Source organism: Lolium rigidum, chromosome 1, assembly GCF_022539505.1.
Source record: "Lolium rigidum isolate FL_2022 chromosome 1, APGP_CSIRO_Lrig_0.1, whole genome shotgun sequence".
Classification (NCBI taxonomy): Eukaryota; Viridiplantae; Streptophyta; class Magnoliopsida; order Poales; family Poaceae; genus Lolium; species Lolium rigidum.
Genome location: NC_061508.1, coordinates 81,666,129 through 81,689,397, shown reverse-complemented (window position 1 = coordinate 81,689,397; position 23,269 = coordinate 81,666,129). Strand labels below are relative to the sequence as shown.

The following is a 23,269-nucleotide window of genomic DNA, read 5'->3' as shown; positions in this document are numbered from 1 at the left end:
CAAGAGAAAACACAAGAATACACATACAAAAATTGGTTATCCAAAGAAAAAATGAAGATTTTAGTACCCCCAGTGGTTCAAAATAATTTTTCAAAAATGAATGCATCTGGTATATAGTATATAAATATTGCAAAGTTATGTAATCATGCGATCTGGTCGGCTGGTACAAGCCTGCACGATAAAGGGCCTGAGCTCAACTAATTTTTTTTTTTTTTGCGAATTTGAGCTCAACTAAGTAAGACCACAATATTTTATTGGAAACCTGACCATCTCAAGCTATGTGCCGGATTGAACTTCAGAATAATCATGAAAGAGGAGATCAATTGACTTAAAACGGTGAAACGGCCAGTGTTGGCTCCTCCAGATATACTAGCTTGTTTCATGTTCAATGTGAGGTTGTTCTTTCCGGTACATTATTCTCTAGGTGCTTAATGTTTTGTTTCAGTCTGTCCTTGGTTTATGCAGCCCATGATGTCGGGTGATGTTCGTCTCTGAGTATCTGGATGTGATTCATCCCTGGGCATCTGCTTTCTTCTTTACCTATGGGTGTGGGGTAGTCACAGAGGTAAAAGAAAAAGGTATAAGTTGTTCTCTGTCCCTGAGCTACCTCCATTATATGGGAGCACATCGATAGGTTTCTCTACAAATATCAAATTTAGTAGTACATCATGAAACTAATCATGGAGTTATATATGTATGTAGCTTTCCATATTTAACTTCGCCTCATAGTTTGAAGCTCATTCTAAACTGTAATTGAAAAAAGATGATTGTTGTAGTTTGTATGAAGTGATATTATGAATTTACCTGTTAGCTTTGCTGGAACCTCTTGCTTTCTATCCATATCTTCTTGCAACAATATCTTTTGTATGTTGTCACTTTGGTTTCTGTATAGTATTGTTTTGTTGTCGTAATGTTGGGTATTGGTTGCGTGTTCTCCTATTTATATGGATATACTACTGCAGATAGCAAAGAAATCCATTTTTAGTGCACCCTTATGGTGCCTCCACAGCGATTTTAGGTCGTGGGCGCCATCATATCAGGTTCATTTGGTGAATCTTGGCAGTCTATTTTTTTCACCGCATCGTATAATGAGCTAGCGCGGTGAAAATCTTAGCCGCAGTCACGCCCTTTCCTTTCTCCTCTTCCTCGCTTGTTCCTCCTATAACTGGAGATTGAGCGAGTCAAGTATCAAGATTCTAATCTATCTCCATTTTCTGGTCATCTCTATCCATTTTCTGAATTTCTGGTCTTCTTTTGTAAAGATTGAGCCAGTCTTGGAATCTGTCATCTTCAATTTAGGGCGCATTCTTGACAGTAATTATGGGAGGCTGCAAAGTCTGTTGGGAAAGGAGTAGCTGAACTGATATAGGGTAGGACTTCACTGCTTAATATCTTGATTTTCCATGGAAATATATGCTAATCTCTCTTTTCGGCTAACAATGCGCATGATTAGTATTTCAGGTATATACATTCACTAGCTATAATGATATCTCTGAAGCAGATGGAAATCCCAGATTGAACATGGGAGAAGGATCCATAGATGGAAATCCAAATCGAACATGGGAGAAGGGTCCCGATGGCATTGCTCTTGCAGATTTCATTAACTTGATTTTACTAAACAACATCACAATTATTTCTTTTGTTGATGGCCCAACAAATATAGATGTTGCTTTTGTTGTTCCTTCCTTCTGTTGCTCTTGACATGGCCATGTGAGTGTTTCATACTATAATATATTCCTCTGTTCTTATGGTTGTACTTAAATATTTTATACTCCGTTTGTAATTTCATGTGCTTTATCTTAAAATCATCCTATTGACTTTGCTTTCTAAAACCTAAGAAACGAATTATCAGTTCCACCTAATTTTTGGCAGTGTTATACAAAGTGTCCATTTTTGGTAGTGTTATACAAAGTGTGCATTGGTATGAGTTTCATGGGGTCGTGCGCCAAGGCGCACATCTAAATCTAGTCTAAAGTGTAAACGATGCCCCCTCACGGAGTGCTCTGAAGCTATCCACGATAGGCACATCGCACGGGAGGATTGGGCAATCGTTTCGCTCGATCTCCACCGGTTGGTCCACGCGTCGCGTAAGAATTGGGCCGGTCCAGTCCAAAATATCCTTCCTCAGCGACCCAATCCTTTCCCCATTCTTCTCCTCCCAATCAGCTCCCGCATCTCGCATCTCACCTCTGGCTCCTCTCCTCTCTCAAGCCGCCGCCGGCGCTCTCCATCGAGATGGCTCTGTGCCATTCATCCCCTCTCTCTCGGCGGCTACCCATTGAAAGCAGCAGGTTGCCGCCTCCGCGTCGCAGCAGGTCCACTATTCCCCTCGTCGTGCTCCTTCCCCAATCCCTCTTCATCATCACACAGCCGCCACCGTCCTTGTCCTCCACCCCCTCCCCTCCTCCCTGTTGGGTTTCTTATTGTGCCTCGCTGCCAATGTCCTCCTCGAGGTGGTGTGCTCGCACACCTCGGTGTTCGTCGGCTCCGGCGAGGCAGGCCACGTCCGTTCTCAGAGGCGGGCTGGACATGGCGGTTCCTCATCCAATTCCCTCCCATCTTGGGTTAGAACCCTAGCCTCTCCAATCCCCTGATGCGTCTCCACCCATTCCTCTCCCTCTCCACTCCATCTCATGATTGAATCGCCGCCGCCGCTCAATATCCTCATCCAGCCGAGCTTGCCGTGCCTCCGTCGCTGGGAGGAAGCACATGGAAGTGGTAGATTGATGCGGGGATCGGAGCGGGTAGAAGTGTGTCCGCTGCGGCGCGCTGCGGCTTGATGGTTCTCGCTCAAGGCGACGCTACCGCTCTTCGAGCCATTGTTATCTCAGCCACAGCTCCACCCAACAATGGCTAGGTACTTCTCTCTCTCATCACGTTATTTTTTCTTCCTTTATTTCCTGGTGCATCAAGCTATTGTTCGGGTGGCACGTTGCTGCTAGAGCAGGAGATGGGAAGTCTCCGTATTTGTGGACCATATTCAGTGGGTTATGAAACTTACGATTCAGTTGAAAGTTTCCCTCACCATTTCTTAGTAAAGTCTTCATATTTGTACCTCTGATTCTTCAAAATGGCATTTTTTTTACTCCTGCAGAAGAAGTGTGGTCTTAAGCACCGCCAAGATGATGAAATCTACAGACGTGGAACTCTATCGATATTTGTGGTAATAAGTTTGGATGGCATTTTGTAGCCTGACATCTGCGCTCTTACCTTTTGGTTTATGTTGATATTCTTTTACGTGGATTCTGAAATTGTATTAGCGTTCAAATACCTTGGAAAAGGCCACTAGAGCTGCACATCTGCAATTTGTTCCTTACAAAATGTACTGTAGAAACAAGCTACAGAACTCAGTTCTACCACTATAGGCAGATAATCCCAAGTTTCGCAAAGAGAAATAGAAGGAAATGCATTGGTGAGTGTGGTGTACCCAATTCGATACAACTTCGCATGAGTACAATCATTAATGCATTAGTGCGATGTACCCAATTCCTCAACTATTGGTTTTGTACATTCATGTATATCATATAAATCAGGAAATACATCTATTTATTTAGTGGCAAATGACAATCTGTACCACAAATAGGGTTTGCATTGCTGGATAAATGCAAGATAGTTTAGCAGCCTTATGGAAGAAGAAATGTCTATCTTGAATCTGCTTGATTATTCTCTTTCTAATGCATGTAATTTATCCCTGATCAGAATGCTTGGCGCCATACTGAGCTACGAAGCGGGCACAACTGTTCTCCATGGCGGCGGCAAGGGGCCAGCTAATGGGATGCTGGACAAGATTGAAAGACCCAAACCTACATGAACATCTTCTCCATTTGATTTATTAGCTTCCGGGTCAGTACATATTCAATTTGTTTTCCTTCGTTTGATCTTGCATGTATTGGTTCAGAAATATGGCTTCTGCTGTGATGTATATATTTGAACTAGACATGAAGTAAACTAGCTATGCTTGTCATGGGATCCTGACATTAGACATAATACATGAATGCTTAAAATGTTATCTTGCAGATGCATGTTATCACATTTTGTTTATACATTTTGGTGTTTTGATTGACCATAAATAAAGAATCAACGACCATTTGTTTCAGCAAGTGAGCTCTCTTATTTCGTTCTTTTCGGTGTCCAGGGGTGCAGGTTACGGTATTCCTACTTAATATTGTGCCACGTGAAGGTTGTTTGTGCTTGAGCATAAGATTTCTCTCTTTTCGTATCTGAATATTCCCTTATGATATCTGATGGTAAGTATCATTTTGTTCTTGGCTACATGCACAACTTCATAGGCAATTGATCATGCAATATTATAAGTAGAAATTATATGTGCCATACCCTGCTGTAATCACGATGTAGCTTTATTACCTATTGAGGTAGATATTATTCCAACTTCACCCAGAAATTAAGGATCTGAAATGAAGTTTTCCTCTCTCAAGCCGCCGCCGGCGCTCTCCATCGAGATGGCTCTGTGCCATTCATCCCCTCTCTCTCGGCGGCTACTCATTGAAAGCAGCAGGTTGCCGCCTCCGCGTCGCAGCAGGTCCACTATTCCCCTCGTCGTGCTCCTTCCCCAATCCCTCTTCATCATCACACAGCCGCCACCGTCCTTGTCCTCCACCCCCTGCCCTCCTCCCTGTTGGGTTTCTTATTGTGCCTCGCTGCCAATGTCCTCCTCGAGGTGGTGTGCTCACACACCTCGGTGTTCGTCGGCTCCGGCGAGGCGAGTGCCACGTCCGTTCTCGGAGGCGGGCTGGACATGGCGGTTCCTCATCCAATTCCCTCCCATCTTGGGTTAGAACCCTAGCCTCTCCAATCCCCTGATGCGTCTCCACCCATTCCTCTCCCTCTCCACTCCATCTCATGATTGAGTCGCCGCCGCCGCTCAATATCCTCATCCAGCCGAGCTTGCCGTGCCTCCGTCGCTGGGAGGAAGCACATGGAAGTGGTAGATTGATGCGGGGATCGGAGCGGGTAGAAGTGTGTCCGCTGCAGGCGCTGCAGCTTGATGGTTCTCGCTCAAGGCGACGCTACCGCTCTTCGAGCCATTGTTATCTCAGCCACAGCTCCACCCAACAATGGCTAGGTACTTCTCTCTCTCATCACGTTATTTTTTCTTCCTTTATTTCCTGGTGCATCAAGCTATTGTTCGGGTGGCACGTTGCTGCTAGAGCAGGAGATGGGAAGTCTCCGTATTTGTAGACCATATTCAGTGGGTTATGAAACTTACGATTCAGTTGAAAGTTTCCCTCACCATTTCTTAGTAAAGTCTTCATATTTGTACCTCTGATTCTTCAAAATGGCATTTTTTTACTCCTGCAGAAGAAGTGTGGTCTTAAGCACCGCCAAGATGATGAAATCTACAGACGTGGAACTCTATTGATATTTGTGGTAATAAGTTTGGATGGCATTTTGTAGCCTGACATCTGCGCTCTTACCTTTTGGTTTATGTTGATATTCTTTTACGTGGATTCTGAAATTGTATTAGCGTTCAAATACCTTGGAAAAGGCCACTAGAGCTGCACATCTGCAATTTGTTCCTTACAAAATGTACTGTAGAAACAAGCTACGAACTCAGTTCTACCACTATAGGCAGATAATCCCAAGTTTCGCAAAGAGAAATAGAAGGAAATGCATTGGTGAGTGTGGTGTACCCAATTCGATACAACTTCGCATGAGTACAATCATTAATGCATTAGTGCGATGTACCCAATTCCTCAACTATTGGTTTTGTACATTCATGTATATCATATAAATCAGGAAATACATCTATTTATTTAGTGGCAAATGACAATCTGTACCACAAATAGGGTTTGCATTGCTGGATAAATGCAAGATAGTTTAGCAGCCTTATGGAAGAAGAAATGTCTATCTTGAATCTGCTTGATTATTCTCTTTCTAATGCATGTAATTTATCCCCGATCAGAATGCTTGGCGCCATGTACCGAGCTACGAAGCGGGCACAACTGTTCTCCATGGCGGCGGCAAGGGGCCAGCTAATGGGATGCTGGACAATATTGAAAGACCCAAACCTACATGAACATCTTCTCCATTTGATTTATTAGCTTCCAGGTCAGTACATATTCAATTTGTTTTCCTTCGTTTGATCTTGCATGTATTGGTTCAGAAATATGGCTTCTGCTGTGATGTATATATTTGAACTAGACATGAAGTAAACTAGCTATGCTTGTCATGGGATCCTGACATTAGACATAATACATGAATCCTTAAAATGTTATCTTGCAGATGCATGTTATCACATTTTGTTTATACATTTTGGTGTTTTGATTGACCATAAATAAAGAATCAACGACCATTTGTTTCAGCAGTGAGCTCTCTTATTTCGTTCTTTCTGGTGTCCAGGGGTGCAGGTTACAGTATTCCTACTTAATATTGTGCCACGTGAAGGTTGTTTGTGCTTGAGCATAAGATTTCTCTCTTTTCGTATCTGAATATTCCCTTATGATATCTGATGGTAAGTATCATTTTGTTCTTGGCTACATGCACAACTTCATAGGCAATTGATCATGCAATATTATAAGTAGAAATTATATGTGCCATACCCTGTTGTAATCACGATGTAGCTTTATTACCTATTGAGGTAGATATTTTTCCAACTTCACCCAGAAATTAAGGATCTGAAATGAAGTTTTTAAGGGAAAAGGTGTTGTGATTTATATAAATTACTACTTGCATTTGTATAACAGGTTCGAGTGTGCTGGGAGAAGATTTCTGGCAACATATATGCAATGAAATAGCTGAAGAAGCCTGATGTAGTTAAGAGGGGTCAAGTAAGATGGCTCCTATTGTTTCCATTTTATCTTTGTTTGAGTAATGCTAAAAGTTTCTTATCAGTTAATCCATGTCTTCGAGGTCATATACTTTGAGCAACACATAACACGTATGAGGTTTTCAGTTATGTACTCGTCTAATGCGGTATGCTTAATCCGGAAAAGTTACCCCTTATTCCTTCTCATGTGTAAATATATGAGAGGAGTGATTCTAATCCGACATGATGTTTTGAATGCTAGAAAGATCGAGTACCGGCTGATTGGGTTTCCAATGTTTGCTTGTATACATAGTAGCATCCTTTTCCTGATAGGGTTATGCCATAAGTAGCAATTTTGCAGAGCGTAAACCACTGGTGAGACACAAGTAACCAGGAGTCACAGTGTGCAGTGTGCACTTATTTCTTCAACAAAACATGCGCGATGTTACCAATAATTTTGTCTTTAGTAGAACAATAATGACATGGTCCTGCTTCATGTACCTAGCATCCTCTAGAAACAACCCATATTTATTTACTTGGTTAATTGTTGGTTAGTGGCGATCAGGAAACAGTGAAGGGTTTGGTTCCACCTTGGACCGCTTGATCTTTTCTTTCTTTTCTTCCAAGGAATCTGAACCGTTCATTTAACAAATGTCTCATTTTACCTTAAAAAGGCATTATTTGCTAAATATTTCTTATTTGCATGATATGTTATCATTAGTGAGCTGGCATTGGTACTTTGTTACCTATATATGTCTAGAGAAAATCCTATTTACATTAGTTTGTTTTTGTTTTTTCATGTCTGCTGGCATAGCCGGATCTAACAAATATGATGGTTGGCTGGTTCTTTCTAAAATTTCCTTCTTTTTTTGCACTTCGGAATATACAATAAGATCAGTTTTTCAAGTTCCATTTTGTTGTTTTAATATGGCATACTAGGTGGGAGTGCGCATACCTGAAAATTGATACTGCAAACCGCATGTTGTATGCCAATGGCATAATATCCTTCTATTTCAAAGGAAAATGTGTTGTTCTTTGTTTCTGCTCCAATATATGTTATAAAGTATCTAATATTTGACCTGTAAGTAGTATTTTTCACGTCCTTTGTATTTACCCACTATTAATTTTCTACAGTTCTCTTCCACCTTCTGCATCTTAAGCATCTTTCAGCAAACCAGTTTTCATCATCATGTAGATCTTTCTCTAAATCTTTCGCGAGAAAAGATTTTCTCTAAATCATGTGATGCATTTTCAGGTATGAGCACCAAACGAAATAATCACAAAGTAGAAAATACCATGTCATTTCATTGAGCACTAACTCAGTGTGTGTATTGCAGAATTGTGATATTCGGACATCCATGTCAATTTGGTATTTACTTTACATCGGTCCATTATTGAGCTTGTGATGCTCGTATTACTGAACAGACATTCGGCTCTACTGTTTTGTTTTGTTAAACACAAGACGGATGTGGTCTTTTCGACCCGTTCGGCGACTTCCCGTCCGCAATCAACAACGTCAGGCTAGCTCAGGGAGGAGCGGCAGCGGCGGCGCGCCGTCGACACGGTCTGGAGGTTGAAGATGAAGGGCTTCTCAAGGATCTCATTGTAATTTTCGTTTTTCTTGAGCTGCTTTGTACTGTTCGGTGTTTCTTTTAATGCCAGTGTCCTATTCGCAAAAAAAAAAAAAATAACACAACTATAAATAAGATGGAAGTCTGCAAGAATAAGTTTTATTTTATCTCCTTCCTTGAATTTTCTCTTCTCACCTATGATTTCTCTTTTGCAGTACATGCTTCGGTCCTATGAAATGTTTCCTCAGGATGTAGTTGAGCCTGCAGAGCAGGCTGGTAATAACTCGATTTGAGGAAGGGGCTAGAACATTCATACAGTGAGAGTGTTCCTTAACATTGTGATAAGCATATAGACTGAATAAAAACTTCTTTGAAAGCAAACTTAACATTCTCAGTTTGGACTAGGTTTCACCTTTTCTAATATGTTCATCTGCAAATCCATTGTTGGATGGTGGATAACTTTTTCATTTTTATAAATTCCTTCAGCTACACACAACGAATGAGCTCTGGAAGTTTCAGCAATTTCAGAAAAACTAAGGTCAGTACTTCTTCCTCTTTTTTTCTTTGCCTTTTTCTAAATATTTGACAATGAACCCTTTTTTGATTAAACATTACTAAAAAAATATCTTGCTCATTATCTGAATGGATGGCCTTTGGATGCTTTGTCTTTGATGGATTTTTATTTTAAGTACTCAACATTCCACGTGCCTTCCCCTATTAGTGGTGGTGAACCAGAAAACCCATTTGCAACTACACGAAAGTAAAAAAAAGGGAGAGGAGTGAAAATACTTAGGAGCTGGGCAATTTTAGGCGTGATTTGTTTTGAATTTTCTAATTTTCCTTTCATACGGTCAACTTCACCACCTGTCCCCATATCGGTAGATCTTACAAAGGGAGAATCATCGATCTTACAAAGGGAGAATCCTATTATTTTGTATGCTATAATTCTCCATTTGTAAGATCTACCGAAGGGTGAAAATATACGATGCTACTAAGAAAAATATACGATTACTATTATTTTGTATGTTATAATTCCCTGGATTATTTTACCTTTCTTCTTTATATATTTCCTTCACTTGCTTGTACATGTTTCAAGATTGGAAGTACATCGGCTCGCGTGGTAAGATGTTGGCGTGGCTGCTCCCTGATATGCGGCGACTAGCAGATCCATGTCCACTATGAGCTCCTCCTCCTTTTGTTCATGGCAGCCCGTGACTCCATGAGCATTCTCCATCCCTGTTCTATAACACATATTTGTTTGATGTTGCCAACAGATCGATGATTACTCCTTTGTCTAACTCTGCTTATGAGAAGAGATATATAGGATGTAGGGAATTAAGTTCCACCCTTGTCTTGTGATATATATTACTAAAACCTGATATGACTTAGGATGCAAGCCTGAAGGGACTATACATACATGGTTTCAGGCTTTTTCGGTGTATTAGTTTAGGACTATTTTCCCAACCTTTTCTGGTGTATAATGCACTTCTTTTGTTTGTTTTAATTCTCTATCCTTCTCATATGAATACACTGAGAAGTTCTTCGCGGTTGGTAACCGTTTAGATTATCAGGTACATGTTTAATATTATCTCCTTCGTTTGCTTTGAGAATAATATTTCTATGCTAGACCATGCTATTTAGTCCTATTTATTGGCACTAATTGTTATCTTGGATGCAGTCCATGGATCAACTAATTGGTGCAACGGATTTATATTTTGTAGATGTTAGGCGGTGGTTTCCGAGGAATCCAAATAACCTGGGGTTGTTTTCAGATTTGGCGAGCATCCGGAAGAGGATAGTGATGAAGTCTTCAAGGCTCAGTTAATTGTATTACTCGTGTTGTGAATGTCAAGGTATTATCAGTTTAGATTGCTTTTCATGCCGTAATGCTAATAAGACACTATCTTAAGATTCCTAACTCACATTTCATTTTTTTAAAAAAAATTCTAGCTGCTATTTCTTCCAGGTCTTGGGTGGGATGAATGGGTAAGATGGAGAGATTGTCCTCCACTGGTGATGCAAGCTTACATTAGTATCACAAAATGTCCATTCTTTCCACTCACTTTGTTTCCTCACCAGTGTTGCTTTTACTGGAGGACATTCATAGCTCTGTCTAAAGAGGTTGTTCTCTTTATTCTTTCATTATCTTAAGAACAAAACTAGGGAAGTGCAGATGAATACAATATTTTTGTTTCTTCTTTCTGTTTGAGTAGTCATTCCTTACTGATTAAACAACCTACTTTCCTTTTTAGTGGTTCTTTGTGCCCATTTCTCTCTAGGTGCTTAATGTTTTCTTTTTGGTTGTAGTTCATTTGCCAATTTTTGTAGATTTTTTTTATTATAAACATGGTTTGAAGATTTTGCATACCACTATATTAGAAATTTATCCTCATCATTAATTTTATGAATATCTCTACTATAGATTTTGTTTGATCTCCTTCCAACATGTCCCAAGAGTGGGTTCTCATGTTCAGCACATTTCAGTATGTTCATCATTTAGAGCCTCTAAAGGTTATTCGAATTACCACTTTAGTTATTTTATAGACATTTTATTTTATACAGAGATGTAGTTATATGAAGTAAAGTATAATTATTCATTGGACTACATACGTTAACACTGCCATATTTTCTAATTCTCCAACTTAGCTATGATAATTTAGGTGTTGGATGTCTATCAAAACTGTAATTTTATTTAAATTATTCTTAAATTAGTGATATATGCTAATTTATCATATACATGTTTTCGATGTCTATTCGAGACCGACAAGCACCTGGGTTGGATGGCACTGCAGCCGAGCGATAAAGCCAGTGCTAATTTGTCTACTATCATTGCATTGGCCACTTCCACTACACGGAGGACCGATGTCGCCCACCTTCCCCATCATGTCACAATAGTTATCGTCGATCATGTTCTTCCGTTCAATGTACCCGTTAAGAATGTACTTTTTAGAATCTGGCTGATTCCTCAAATATTTGGGAAGTGTGCTTGATGATAAATTAATGTATGTTATAAATTGTTATGCCTGCTTGATGATGAATTAATGTATGGTATAGATGGTTGTGCCTTATCTATGATCTTGGGCTGAAAATGAGAACAATCACGTTGAGTATTCCCTCCATCACTTGCATTTGCAATTTCCTTTGATTCACTACATTTTGTAAGTCCTAATAAAAGTATAACCACTTTTCCACCTATACAAGAATCTCACGGGATCGTGCGCCAAGGCGCACATCAAAATCTAGTTTATGTGGAGAGAGAGAGAGGGTGGAGTAACACTGGTCAATACAGGATAAAGAAAAAGTCGTCCAAAGAAGAAACGCTCGCACTTGGAAGCATATCACTCTGTGGTGAGCAATACGATTCATATGGAGATGAGTGCTAATTCTTCAGCCGACCATCAGCACTATCCCCTAATTATGTGTGAAGGCATATGTCAATATTGTTAGCGTGTTTAATTTTTACCCAGGACATTGATCATCTCCTTTGATTAATAATAACATGTTTATCTTCCCTTTCTTTATTTCTTATTGTTATGAAGTCACCGCTAGGAGTGAAACAACATACCACATACGGTACGGTTATTCCGGTCGATGGCGCTCGAAGCGGAGAGGATGAAAGTCGACGGCGCGGAAAGGGGAGAGGTGAACAGTAGATGGTGTGGACCAACGCGGGAAGTGGAGATGTCGACGGTCGATGGTGTGAACAAGCGCGGGAGAAGCAGATAGGTCGACAATGTAGACTGAGCCTAGCAATGAGGTAGCGTGCAAGGAGTTGGTCGAGCTCACCCTATTTTCATAGCTTCTTGGTTGAATGCCACACTGTTTCAAAATATAGTTTTTCCAACTATTTTTGAGTCTAACTTTCTGCTCTAAAATTCAAAGAAAGTAAAATTTGCAGCATAGCAGTTTTTAAACTATTTTTTTCCCGTTGTAACGCACGGGCATGTTTCCTAGTATAACACCTAAAACATATAGTTGGAAACAATTTTCAAATAAGAACCCAATGATGATTAGGAGTGAGCATAGGTCAACTGGTTTGGGGGAGTGGATGTACAATCCCAACACCTGAGTTCAAATCCTCACGGACGCGAATTTACGTTCCTATTTATACTTGAGGCCCAGGCTGGTCCTGGTACTCATGCAATTTATCTTGAGGACTATGCTTTAATCTTAACCAAGATTAGAAATCTTAGTACTCATGCCAAATGGATGTGTGCATCCCTAGTTGTTGCAGAGGCCGGGAAGTAAAATTCTCCACATTTTTTTATCCCCCTGCACCCCTCCCAAACCCTAGACGCTTCCTGCCGCCGCCGTCGGTAGCGCTGCCGGGCAAAGACCGCGGGGTGTGGCGGCGGCAACCTCTCCTCGTTGCCGTGCTGGGACAGCGGTCGTGATCCCTTGACGCACGCTGCGGTCGGTCGGACATGGAGGGTGATGGGCGGTGGCCAGACCTCTGCGCGCCGGCCCCCCGCCTCCCATCGGCTCTTCACCGTAGCACGGCGGCATGGGCTGGTGGTAGGCGGCGGCCAGGCCATGATCTGCGCCATCCCCCCCCCCCCCGCCCCTCGCCGGTGCGTGGAGGCGATCTCAGGCTTCTCCCGCGACACGAGGTCGCCCGGGGCTGCAGCCTTGGGTTCGACGGTGGAGGTGCCCCTCTTCTTCGCTGGAGAGGGTCAGCCTGCGGTTGGTGGTGGTGGATCTTTCGATCTATCTCTGATGGGTTCGTTGCATGGAAAACAAAAAATTATACCGTGAACATGAAAAAAAAACCAAGATCCAGTCTAGTAAAAAGCAAGATCTAATCTAGCAAGATCGAAGCAATGAGATGTATGTGAGACTAACCCTCGAAGATTCCAAAGCCTACGAGATTAGATCTCGTTGTTGATGTAGTCGATCGTCCTATGCTGCAATCCGGCAGCACTTCCGTACTCGGTCGTGTGTACGGTGTCGATGAAGCCCGTCCTCTCCCCGTTCCAGCGGGCAGCGGAGGTGTGGTAGATCCCCTCGGAATCCCAGCAGCACGACGGCGTGGTGGTGGTGGTGGAGGAGAAAATCTGCAGGGCTTCGCCAAGCCGGAGCAGATGTGTAGTGGAGGAGAGAGGGGGCGCCAGGGCTAGGGTTTCAAGGGTGTGCGCCCCTGCCCCTCCCCTCTTTATATAGGGGGAGGGTCGGTTTGGGTGGCCCCCCAACCCCCTAGATTTATCTAGGGCCGGCGGCCAAGGAGGGGGGAAGTTTTCTTCCCCCCCAAGTTGATCCCCCTAGGGTTTTGGGGAACCCTAGTGGGCTGGCCGACTTGGGCCTCGAGGGGCATGTGCCCCTGGCCCATTAGGCTAGGGTGCATCCCCTCAGCCCATGCTAGGCCTCCTAGGGTCGTGGGCCCACTGGTGGGACCCCCGGAACCTTCTAGAACCTTCCTAGTCTTCCACCAGAAAAATCCCGAACTTTTCCGAAACCTAGAAATCAACTTCCCTTATATGAATCTTATTCTCCGGACCATTCCAGACCTCCTCGTGATGTCCTGGATCCCATCCGAGACCCCAACAAACTTCGGTCTCCATCTCATATTCCGAATCTACTGATGCGACATCGAACCTTAAGCACGTCACCCTACGGTTCGTGAACTATGCGGACATGATCGAGACTCCTCTCCAACCAATAACCAATAGCGGGACCTGGAGATCCATAATGGCTCCCACACATTCAACGATAACTTAGTGATTGATTGAACCATTTACATACGATACCGATTCCCTTTGTCACGCGATAATTTACTTGTCCGAGGTTCGATCATCGGTATCTCCATACCTAGTTCAACCTCGTTTTCGACAAGTACTCTTTACTCGTATCGTGGTATGTCATCTCTTGTGACCTAGTCACATGCTTGCAAGCTAATTAGATGACATTCCACCGAGAGGGCCCAGAGTATATCTATCCGTCATCGGGATGGACAAATCCCACTCTTGATCCATATGTCTCAACTCACACTTTCCGAATACTCAATCCCATCTTTATAACCACCCATTTATGCAATGGCGTTTGATGTAATCAAAGCATCCTTCCGGTGTAAGTGATTTACATGATCTCATGGTCGAAGGACTTAGGTAACTATGTATCGAAAGCTTATAGCAAGTTGAACTTAATGACTTGATCTCACGCTATGCTTACTATGGGTGTGTCCATCACATCATTCACCTAATGATATGATCTTGTTATTAATAACATCTGATGTTCATGATCAGGAAACCATGATCATCTATTAATCAACAAGCTAGTAAAATGAGAGGCTTACTAGGGACTCTGGTTGTTTACACAACACACATGTATTAATGTTTCCGGTTAATACAATTATAGCATGGAGTGTAAACATTTATCATGAACACTAAGATATAACAATAACTATTTTATTATTGCCTCTCGGGCATATCTCCAACACTCTCCCACTTGCACTAGAGTCAATAATCTAGTTTACATTTGTAAAGATATAACACCTTGGTCTTCTGGTGCTTATCATGTTTTGCTCACGGGGGAGGTTTCAGTCAACGGATCTGACACGCTCAGAAACATATGTATTTTGCAATTCATTTGTGTCTCAACGCATCACTCATTTTCCAAATGAGTCAGCATTAATCATATATGTTCAGTCTTCTGGTGGAACCTTAATTCCGCGGTATGAAATATATCACTAATATTGTCACACACAATATAGCTTCAAAGTTCTGACACTATCGGAACTTCTCGACTTAAACATCCTCAGTCATTGTCAAAACAATGACATACTCTGCCTTCGTTTGTAGAATCCGTCACAATATTTAGAACTCATCTAAATCTAGCATAGACTTCTTCTAGCTCATTGTGCTACCTTTTAAACAACACTTAGCCTAATTGATATTGAAATTTTATTTTTATATGTGACCAAACTAATATCGGTGCAACACCTTAAAGGGATTTGTTTGTCATTACCCCATACAAAACTATATATATATATCCTTGGTTGTTCTAAAGCACTCATGGATATTCTTACTATTGTCCAATGATCATTACATGAATCATTCTGGTATATGCTCGTAACACTTTAGAGCACAGGACATCTGATTTTGTACATATTATTCGTGATCTGAAATCACTCATGTATTTTTACTCATCGAGTGTCAAATACACTCAAGTCTTGTTAAACCTTCACATGGAAAAGAACACCTTCTTAATATTTTTATATTGAACTACTTCAATATTCATTCTATGTACTTTAACTTAAACTTATTATGTGTTTCAATCTATCTTCATAGATCTTGACACTAAATATGTTTCAGTCCATATCCTTTCATTGAAGTTAATTCTCAATGAAACCTTTTAATCACATCAAGTATATAATTACATCATGTATAATCAATGATATGTCATCCACATATAATATTATAACTATGTCTCAGCGCTCCCACTTAATTTCTTGCAAATGCAAGCATCTTCATCGTTTCTGATAAAATCAAAACTCTTTGATTATTTCATTCGGTGAAGATTCCAATTCCGTGATACTTACTTCATCCAGTGAAGTTTTTATACCTATCTAGTATTCCATGGACTAGCAAAACTTTTTGGTTTGTATCTAGTATACACCCTTCATACACACTTCTGGTAAGGAATGTATTTCTGCCATCCTACTATCATATCTCATAAAAGAAATATGTAGCGATTACTAGAATAATCCACATAGACTATAATCATCGCTACGGAAGATCTAATCTTATCGTAGTCAACTCTTTGAACTTTGTCGTAAACAACTTTTCGATAAGTCGAGCTTCTTCAAGGATATTCCATCCAAGTCCATCAATTTTATAGATCCATTTACTTTCAAAAATTATTCACATATCTTGGATTTCATGGCGCATAGCTATTTTAACGGAGTCAGGGCCCATCATAACTTCTTTGTATTTAGTTGGTTTATCATTGTTCAAAATCAATCCTTTGTCCACAAATCATTTATTTGATCACAAAGTAAACCACATCTACAAGGTTCAATAGGTACTTTGATCTCCATGACTATAATACTTTGTAGACATGGGAGCCATGATCGTCGTGGCCGCTTCCGGAACAATTTTTGATGCTGCGCTACTCTGATCATTATGCTCAGGTTCATGAACCTTATCAAGTTCGAGTGTCCTCCCACTCAAATACTTCGCTAGAAAACAATTTCTTGAAAATAAGCAAGTAACATTAACAAACACTTTTGTCTTTTACTTCATAGTGGAAAGAATTCCCAATTTATTCTCTGGGACAACAACAAAGACATTCATCCGGTTTTGGTTGTAAACTCATTTACTTATGCTACGCATACAAAAATTTAAGAAAGGACTATTAGGGTTTATACCCATGCCATATCTCGTATGGTGTCATTTCAACGGATTATGATGATGCTCTATTCAATGTAAAAGCGGTAGTCTCTAAAGCATAATCCACAAAAATATAATTGCGTCATTTTATTTTATCTCATCATTAACCCAACAAGGTTTGGATACGTCTCTCGGATACTCCATCATCACTATGATTCTCCAAGAAATGTGAGTTGTAGAACAATTTCATAACTCTCTTAGATGTTCGCTAAAACTCGTAATTCAAATATTTCCACCATGATCCAATCATAGATATTTGACTTTTCTATTACGATGATTTCCACTTCATGCTGAAATTTATTTGAATGCATTCAAATGTTTCAAACTTCTTCCTTATCGAATAAATATATCCACGTATATATACTCAATTCATTGTTGGAAGTTTTCATGAAGTAGAAGAATCTCCCGCACACAACTATTCCCAGTGAACCACATACATCATCATGTATGTTTCCACTAAGTTAGTTGCCCGTTCAACTCTTGGCCTATGAACGGTATTTAAGTCATTCTCTTTAGAAGAGATTTGCAAGCGTCAAACGATTCAAAAATCAAATGACTCCAAAAATCCATTTGCATGGAGTTCCTTCATGCGTTCCTTTCTAACATGACCTAAATGGCGGTTCCACTAATAAGTGGAATTCACATCATTTTCCTTATGGCATTTTAGCGTCAGTGTTATGCATGTGTGCTTCACCATAAAGATTTATAATAACTTATCCATCGTACATGAAATACTGTCATAATTTGAACAACTCATTGTTTTCATTTGACTAGAACAAAATAACCATTATGAAGTTCTTTATTATAAATCTGAAGGGCTAGGTTGAATGCCAACGACGAACACAATAACACTTTATTTTGTTCCAGACGTGCATTCCTACCATATTGCTTGTCAGTCATTTAGGTCATTGTATTCTTGTATTGCGTTGTTTTGTATGACACCTCATACCAACCAATATGGTATAAATACCCAAGAATTTCATTGTGTGACCAAACAAGGAATACATTCATAACATGTATATCATCTATATACACCTGAGCTAGACTTTCTAGTCTTTTCTTTCTTTCTGCAAAAAATCTTTTGTAGTTTTCTTTTATCTTTCCTCATTCTCAGAAAACACTTCACCTTCAATAACTTCTAGGTCCATTGGTCAAATACTAATAACCTTGAGGTTCTTACTTTGAAGTTGATCATCACATGACAAGTGTTCTAGATTTCACTATTAGTAACCTCTTAATGTGATGAACAATTTTACTCATAATTTTTATCCATCAAATCATGACGACTTTTCGAGACCATGTCTGTACATGCTAGGCTCGTAAAGTTTAACCTTAGTACTCGTATGTGTAAATCTGGCTAACACCCGTTGTATGCACAAGTAGAATCTATAACACCCGATCATCACGTGATGCTTCGAAACGACGACTGATGGCGTGTAACTCACACGTTCGTTGGGAACCCCAAGAGGAAGGTATGATGCGCACAGCAGCAAGTTTTCCCTCAGAAAGAAACCAAGGTTTATCGAACCAGGAGGAGCCAAGAAGCACGTTGAAGGTTGATGGCGGCGAGATGTAGTGCGGCGCAACACCGGGGATTCCGGCGCCAACGTGGAACCTGCACAACACAACCAAAGTACTTTGCCCCAACGAAACAGATGAGGTTGTCAATCTCACCGGCTTGCTGTAACAAAGGATTAACCGTATTGTGTGGAAGATGATTGTTTGCGAGAAAACGAGTAGAACAAGTATTACAGTAGATTGTATTTCAGTATAGAGAATTGGACCGGGGTCCACAGTTCACTAGAGGTGTCTCTCCCATAAGATAAACAGCATGTTGGGTGAACAAATTATAGTTGGGCAATTGACAAATAAAGAGGGCATGACCATGCACATACATATTATGATGAGTATAGTGAGATTTAATTGGGCATTACGACAAAGTACATAGACCGCCATCCAGCATGCATCTATGCCTAAAAAGTCCACCTTCGAGGTTATCATCCGAACCCCTCCGGTATTAAGTTGCAAAGCAACGGACAATTGCATTAAGTATGGTGCGTAATGTAATCAACAACTACATCCTTAGACATAGCATCAATGTTTTATCCCTAGTGGCAACAGACACAACACAACCTTAGAACTTTTCGTCATCTGTCCCAGGTGTCAATGCAGGCATGAACCCACTATCGAGCATAAATACTCCCTCTTGGAGTTACAAGCATCTACTTGGCCGGAGCATCTACTAGTAACGGAGAGCATGCAAGATCATAAACAACACATAGACATAACTTTGATAATCAACATAACAAGTATTCTCTATTCATCGGATCCCAACAAACGCAACATATAGAATTACGGATAGATGATCTTGATCATGTTAGGCAGCTCACAAGATCCAACAATGAAGCACAATGGGGAGAAGACAACCATCTAGCTACTGCTATGGACCCATAGTCCAGGGGTAGACTACTCACTCATCACTCCGGAGGCGACCATGGCGGCGTAGAGTCCTCCGGGAGATGATTCCCCTCTCCGGCGAGGTGCCGGAGGCGATCTCTGGATCCCCCGAGATGGGATCGGCGTTGGCGGCGTCTCTGGAAGGTTTTCCGTATCGTGGCTCTCGGTACTGGGGGTTTCGCGATGGAGGCTTTAAGTAGGCGGAAGGGCAAGTCAGGAGGGGGCACGAGGGCCCCACACCACAGGGCCGCGCGGCCAGGGGGGCCGCGCCGCCCTAGGGTTTGGGCGCCTCATGGCCCCACTTCGTCTCCTCTTCGGACTTCTGGAAGCTTCGTGGCAAAATAGGACCCTGGGCGTTGATTTCGTCCAATTCCGAGAATATTTCGTTACTAGGATTTCTGAAACCAAAAACAGCAGAAAACGACAAGCGGCACTTCGGCATCTTGTTAATAGGTTAGTTCCAGAAAATGCACGAATATGACATAAAGTGTGCATAAAACATGTAGATAACATCAATAATATGGCATGGAACATAAGAAATTATCGATACATCGGAGACGTATCAGCATCCCCAAGCTTAGTTCTGCTCGTCCCGAGCGAGTAAAACGATAACACGGATAATTTCGGAGTGACATGCCATCATAACCTTGATCAAACTATTTGTAAAGCATATGTAGTGAATGCAGCGATCAAAACAATGTATATGACATGAGTAAACAAGTGAATCATATAGCAAAGACTTTTCATGAATAGTACTTCAAGACAAGCATCAATAAGTCTTGCATAAGAGTTAACTCATAAAGCAATAATTCAAAGTAAAGGTATTGAAGCAACACAAAGGAAGATTAAGTTTCAGCGGTTGCTTTCAACTTGTAACATGTATATCTCATTGATATTGTCAACATAGAGTAATATAATAAGTGCAATAAGCAAGTATGTAGGAATCAATGCACAGTTCACACAAGTGTTTGCTTCTTGAGGTGGAGAGAAATAGGTGAACTGACTCAACATTGAAAGTAAAAGAATTGTCCTCATAGAGGAAAAGCATCGATTGCTATATTTGTGCTAGAGCTTTGATTTTGAAGACATGAAACAATTTTGTCAACGGTAGTAATAAAGCATATGTATCATGTAAATTATATCTTACAAGTTGCAAGCCTCATGCATAGTATACTAATAGTGCCCGCACCTTGTCCTAATTAGCTTGGACTACCGGATCATCACAATGCACATGTTTTAACCAAGTGTCACAAAGGGGTACCTCTATGCCGCTCTGTACAAAGGTCTAAGGAGAAAGCTCGCATTGGATTTCTCGCTATTGCTTATTCTTCAACTTAGACATCCATACCGGGACAACATAGACAACGAGATAATGGACTCCTCTTTTATGCATAAGCATGTAACAACAATTAATAATTTTCTCATTTGAGATTGAGGATATATGTCCAAAGCTGAAACTTCCACCATGGATCATGGCTTTAGTTAGCGGCCCAATGTTCTTCTCTAACAATATGCATGCTTAACCATAAGGTGGTAGATCGCTCTTACTTCGAGACAAGACGAACATGCATAGCAACTCACATGAAATTCAACAATGAAAAGTTGATGGCGTCCCAAGTGAACATGGTTATCGCACAACAAGCAACTTAATAAGAGATAAAGTGCATAATTACATATTCAATACCACAATAGTTTTTAAGCTATTTGTCCCATGAGCTATATATTGCAAAGGTGAATGATGGAATTTTAAAGGTAGCACTCAAGCAATTTACTTTGGAATGGCGGAAAATACCATGTAGTAGGTAGGTATGGTGGACACAAATGGCATAGTGGTTGGCTCAAGTATTTTGGATGCATGAGAAGTATTCCCTCTTGATACAAGGTTTAGGCTAGCAAGGCTTATTTAAAACAAACACAAGGATGAACCGGTGCAGCAAAACTCACATAAAAGACATATTGTAAACATTATAAGACTCTACACCGTCTTCCTTGTTGTTCAAACTCAATACTAGAAATTATCTAGACCTTAGAGAGACCAAATATGCAAACCAAATTATAGCATGCTCTATGTATTTCTTCATTAATGGGTGCAAAGCATATGATGCAAGAGCTTAAACATGAGCACAACAATTGCCAAGTATCACATTACCCAAGACATTATAGCAAATTACTACATGTATCATTTTTCAATTCCAACCATATAACAATTTAACGAAGAAGAAACTTCGCCATGAATACTATGAGTAGAAGCTAAGGACATACTTGTCCATATGCTACAGCGGAGCGTGTCTCTCTCCCATAAAGTGAATGCTAAGACCCATTTTATTCAAACAAAACAAAAAACAAAAACAAACCGACGCTCCAAGCAAAGCACATAAGATGTGATGGAATAAAAATATAGTTTCAGGGGAGGAACCTGATAATGTTGTCGATGAAGAAGGGGATGCCTTGGGCATCCCCAAGCTTAGACGCTTGAGTCTTCTTGATATATGCAGGGGTGAACCACCGGGGCATCCCCAAGCTTAGAGCTTTCACTCTCCTTGATCATGTTGCATCATACTCCTCTCTTGATCCTTGAAAACTTCCTCCACACCAAACTTAGAACAACTCATTAGAGGGTTAGCGACAATAAAAATTAACATATTCAGAGGTGACACAATCATTCTTAACACTTCTGGACATTGCATAAAGCTACTGGACATTAATGGATCAAAGAAATTCATCCAACATAGCAAAAGAGGCAATGCGAAATAAAAGGCAGAATCTGTCAAAACAGAACAGTTCGTATTGACGAATTTTATCGAGGCACCAGACTTGCTCAAATGAAAATGCTCAAATTGAATGAAAGTTGCGTACATATCTGAGGATTACTCACGTAAATTGGCATAATTTTCTGAGCTACCTACAGGGAGGCAGGTCGGAATTCGTGACAGCAAAGAAATCTGAAACTGCGCAGTAATCCAAATCTAGTATGAACTTTTCTATCAACGACTTTACTTGGCACAACAAAACACAAAACTAAGATAAGGAGAGGTTGCTACAGTAGTAAACAACTTCCAAGACACAAAATAAAAACAAGGTACTGTAGGTAAAAACATGGGTTGTCTCCCATAAGCGCTTTTCTTTAACGCCTTTCAGCTAGGCGCAGAAAGTGTGTATCAAGCGTTATCGGAGGGTGGTGCATTCTCAGCGGGGTGCCGAGTTTTCTCAATCAGGCATAGTATATTAGATACATAAGTTTTAGCATCTCCCTTTTCATTAGTCTTAGGCGTGCTACTCTCATCAAACAAATTTTCAGGAACAAGCCAAGCATAGTTATTTTCTAGTGCATCATTCATAGCTAGGAGTTTACATGGTATTGGTGCTTTGATCTCCCCACCATCATCAATATTATTAGTGTATCTTATTCTATCCATGTCCATATTTTCAAGGAGACTAACAAAATTAGTATGAGAACCAAGCATATTAAATTTAGCAAAGACCTTTCTAGCTTCTCTTGCTAGACCACCAAATTCTCTAAGAAGGGTTTCTAAAACAAAATCTTTCTTTTCCCCTTCTTCCATATCACCAAGTGTGAGAAACATGTGTTGGATTATAGGATTAAGATTAACAAATTTAGTTTCCAACAGGCAAACTAAATGCGCAGCAGCAATTTCATAAGTAGGCGCAAGGTCTACCAAGTGTCTATCTTCAAAATTTTCAATGGTACTAACATGATTGAAAAATTCTTCTATATTATTTCTCCCAACTATAGACCCACGTCCTACCGGTATGTCTTTTGTGGTAAAATTAAAAGGGAACATGATGAATCAAGTAAAATAAATGGAAGTAGCTAATTTTTTTTGTTTTTGATATAGCAAACAAGATAGCAAATAAAGTAAAACTAGCAACTAATTTTTTTGTATTTTGATTTAGTGCAGCAAACAAAATAGTAAATAAAACTAAGCAAGACAAAAACAAAGTAAAGATATTGAGAAGTGGAGACTCCCCTTGCAGCGTGTCTTGATCTCCCCGGCAACGGCGCCAGAAAAAGAGCTTGATGGCATGTAACTCACACATTCGTTGGGAACCCCAAGAGGAAGGTATGATGC

General features: G+C 40.6%; 2 long non-coding RNA genes across 2 annotated transcripts; both read left to right on the top strand.

Moving 5' to 3' along the window:
- The first annotated feature begins 2,799 nt into the window (after window positions 1-2,799).
- Window positions 2,800-3,831, top strand: LOC124676578. The gene is made up of 3 exons (XR_006993695.1): window positions 2,800-2,857; window positions 3,095-3,163; window positions 3,700-3,831. It is a non-coding gene; the product is annotated as an uncharacterized LOC124676578 (long non-coding RNA).
- Window positions 3,832-6,361: 2,530 nt separating this feature from the next.
- Window positions 6,362-8,710, top strand: LOC124676570. The gene is made up of 3 exons (XR_006993693.1): window positions 6,362-6,472; window positions 6,705-6,788; window positions 8,553-8,710. It is a non-coding gene; the product is annotated as an uncharacterized LOC124676570 (long non-coding RNA).
- The last annotated feature ends 14,559 nt before the right edge of the window (window positions 8,711-23,269 follow it).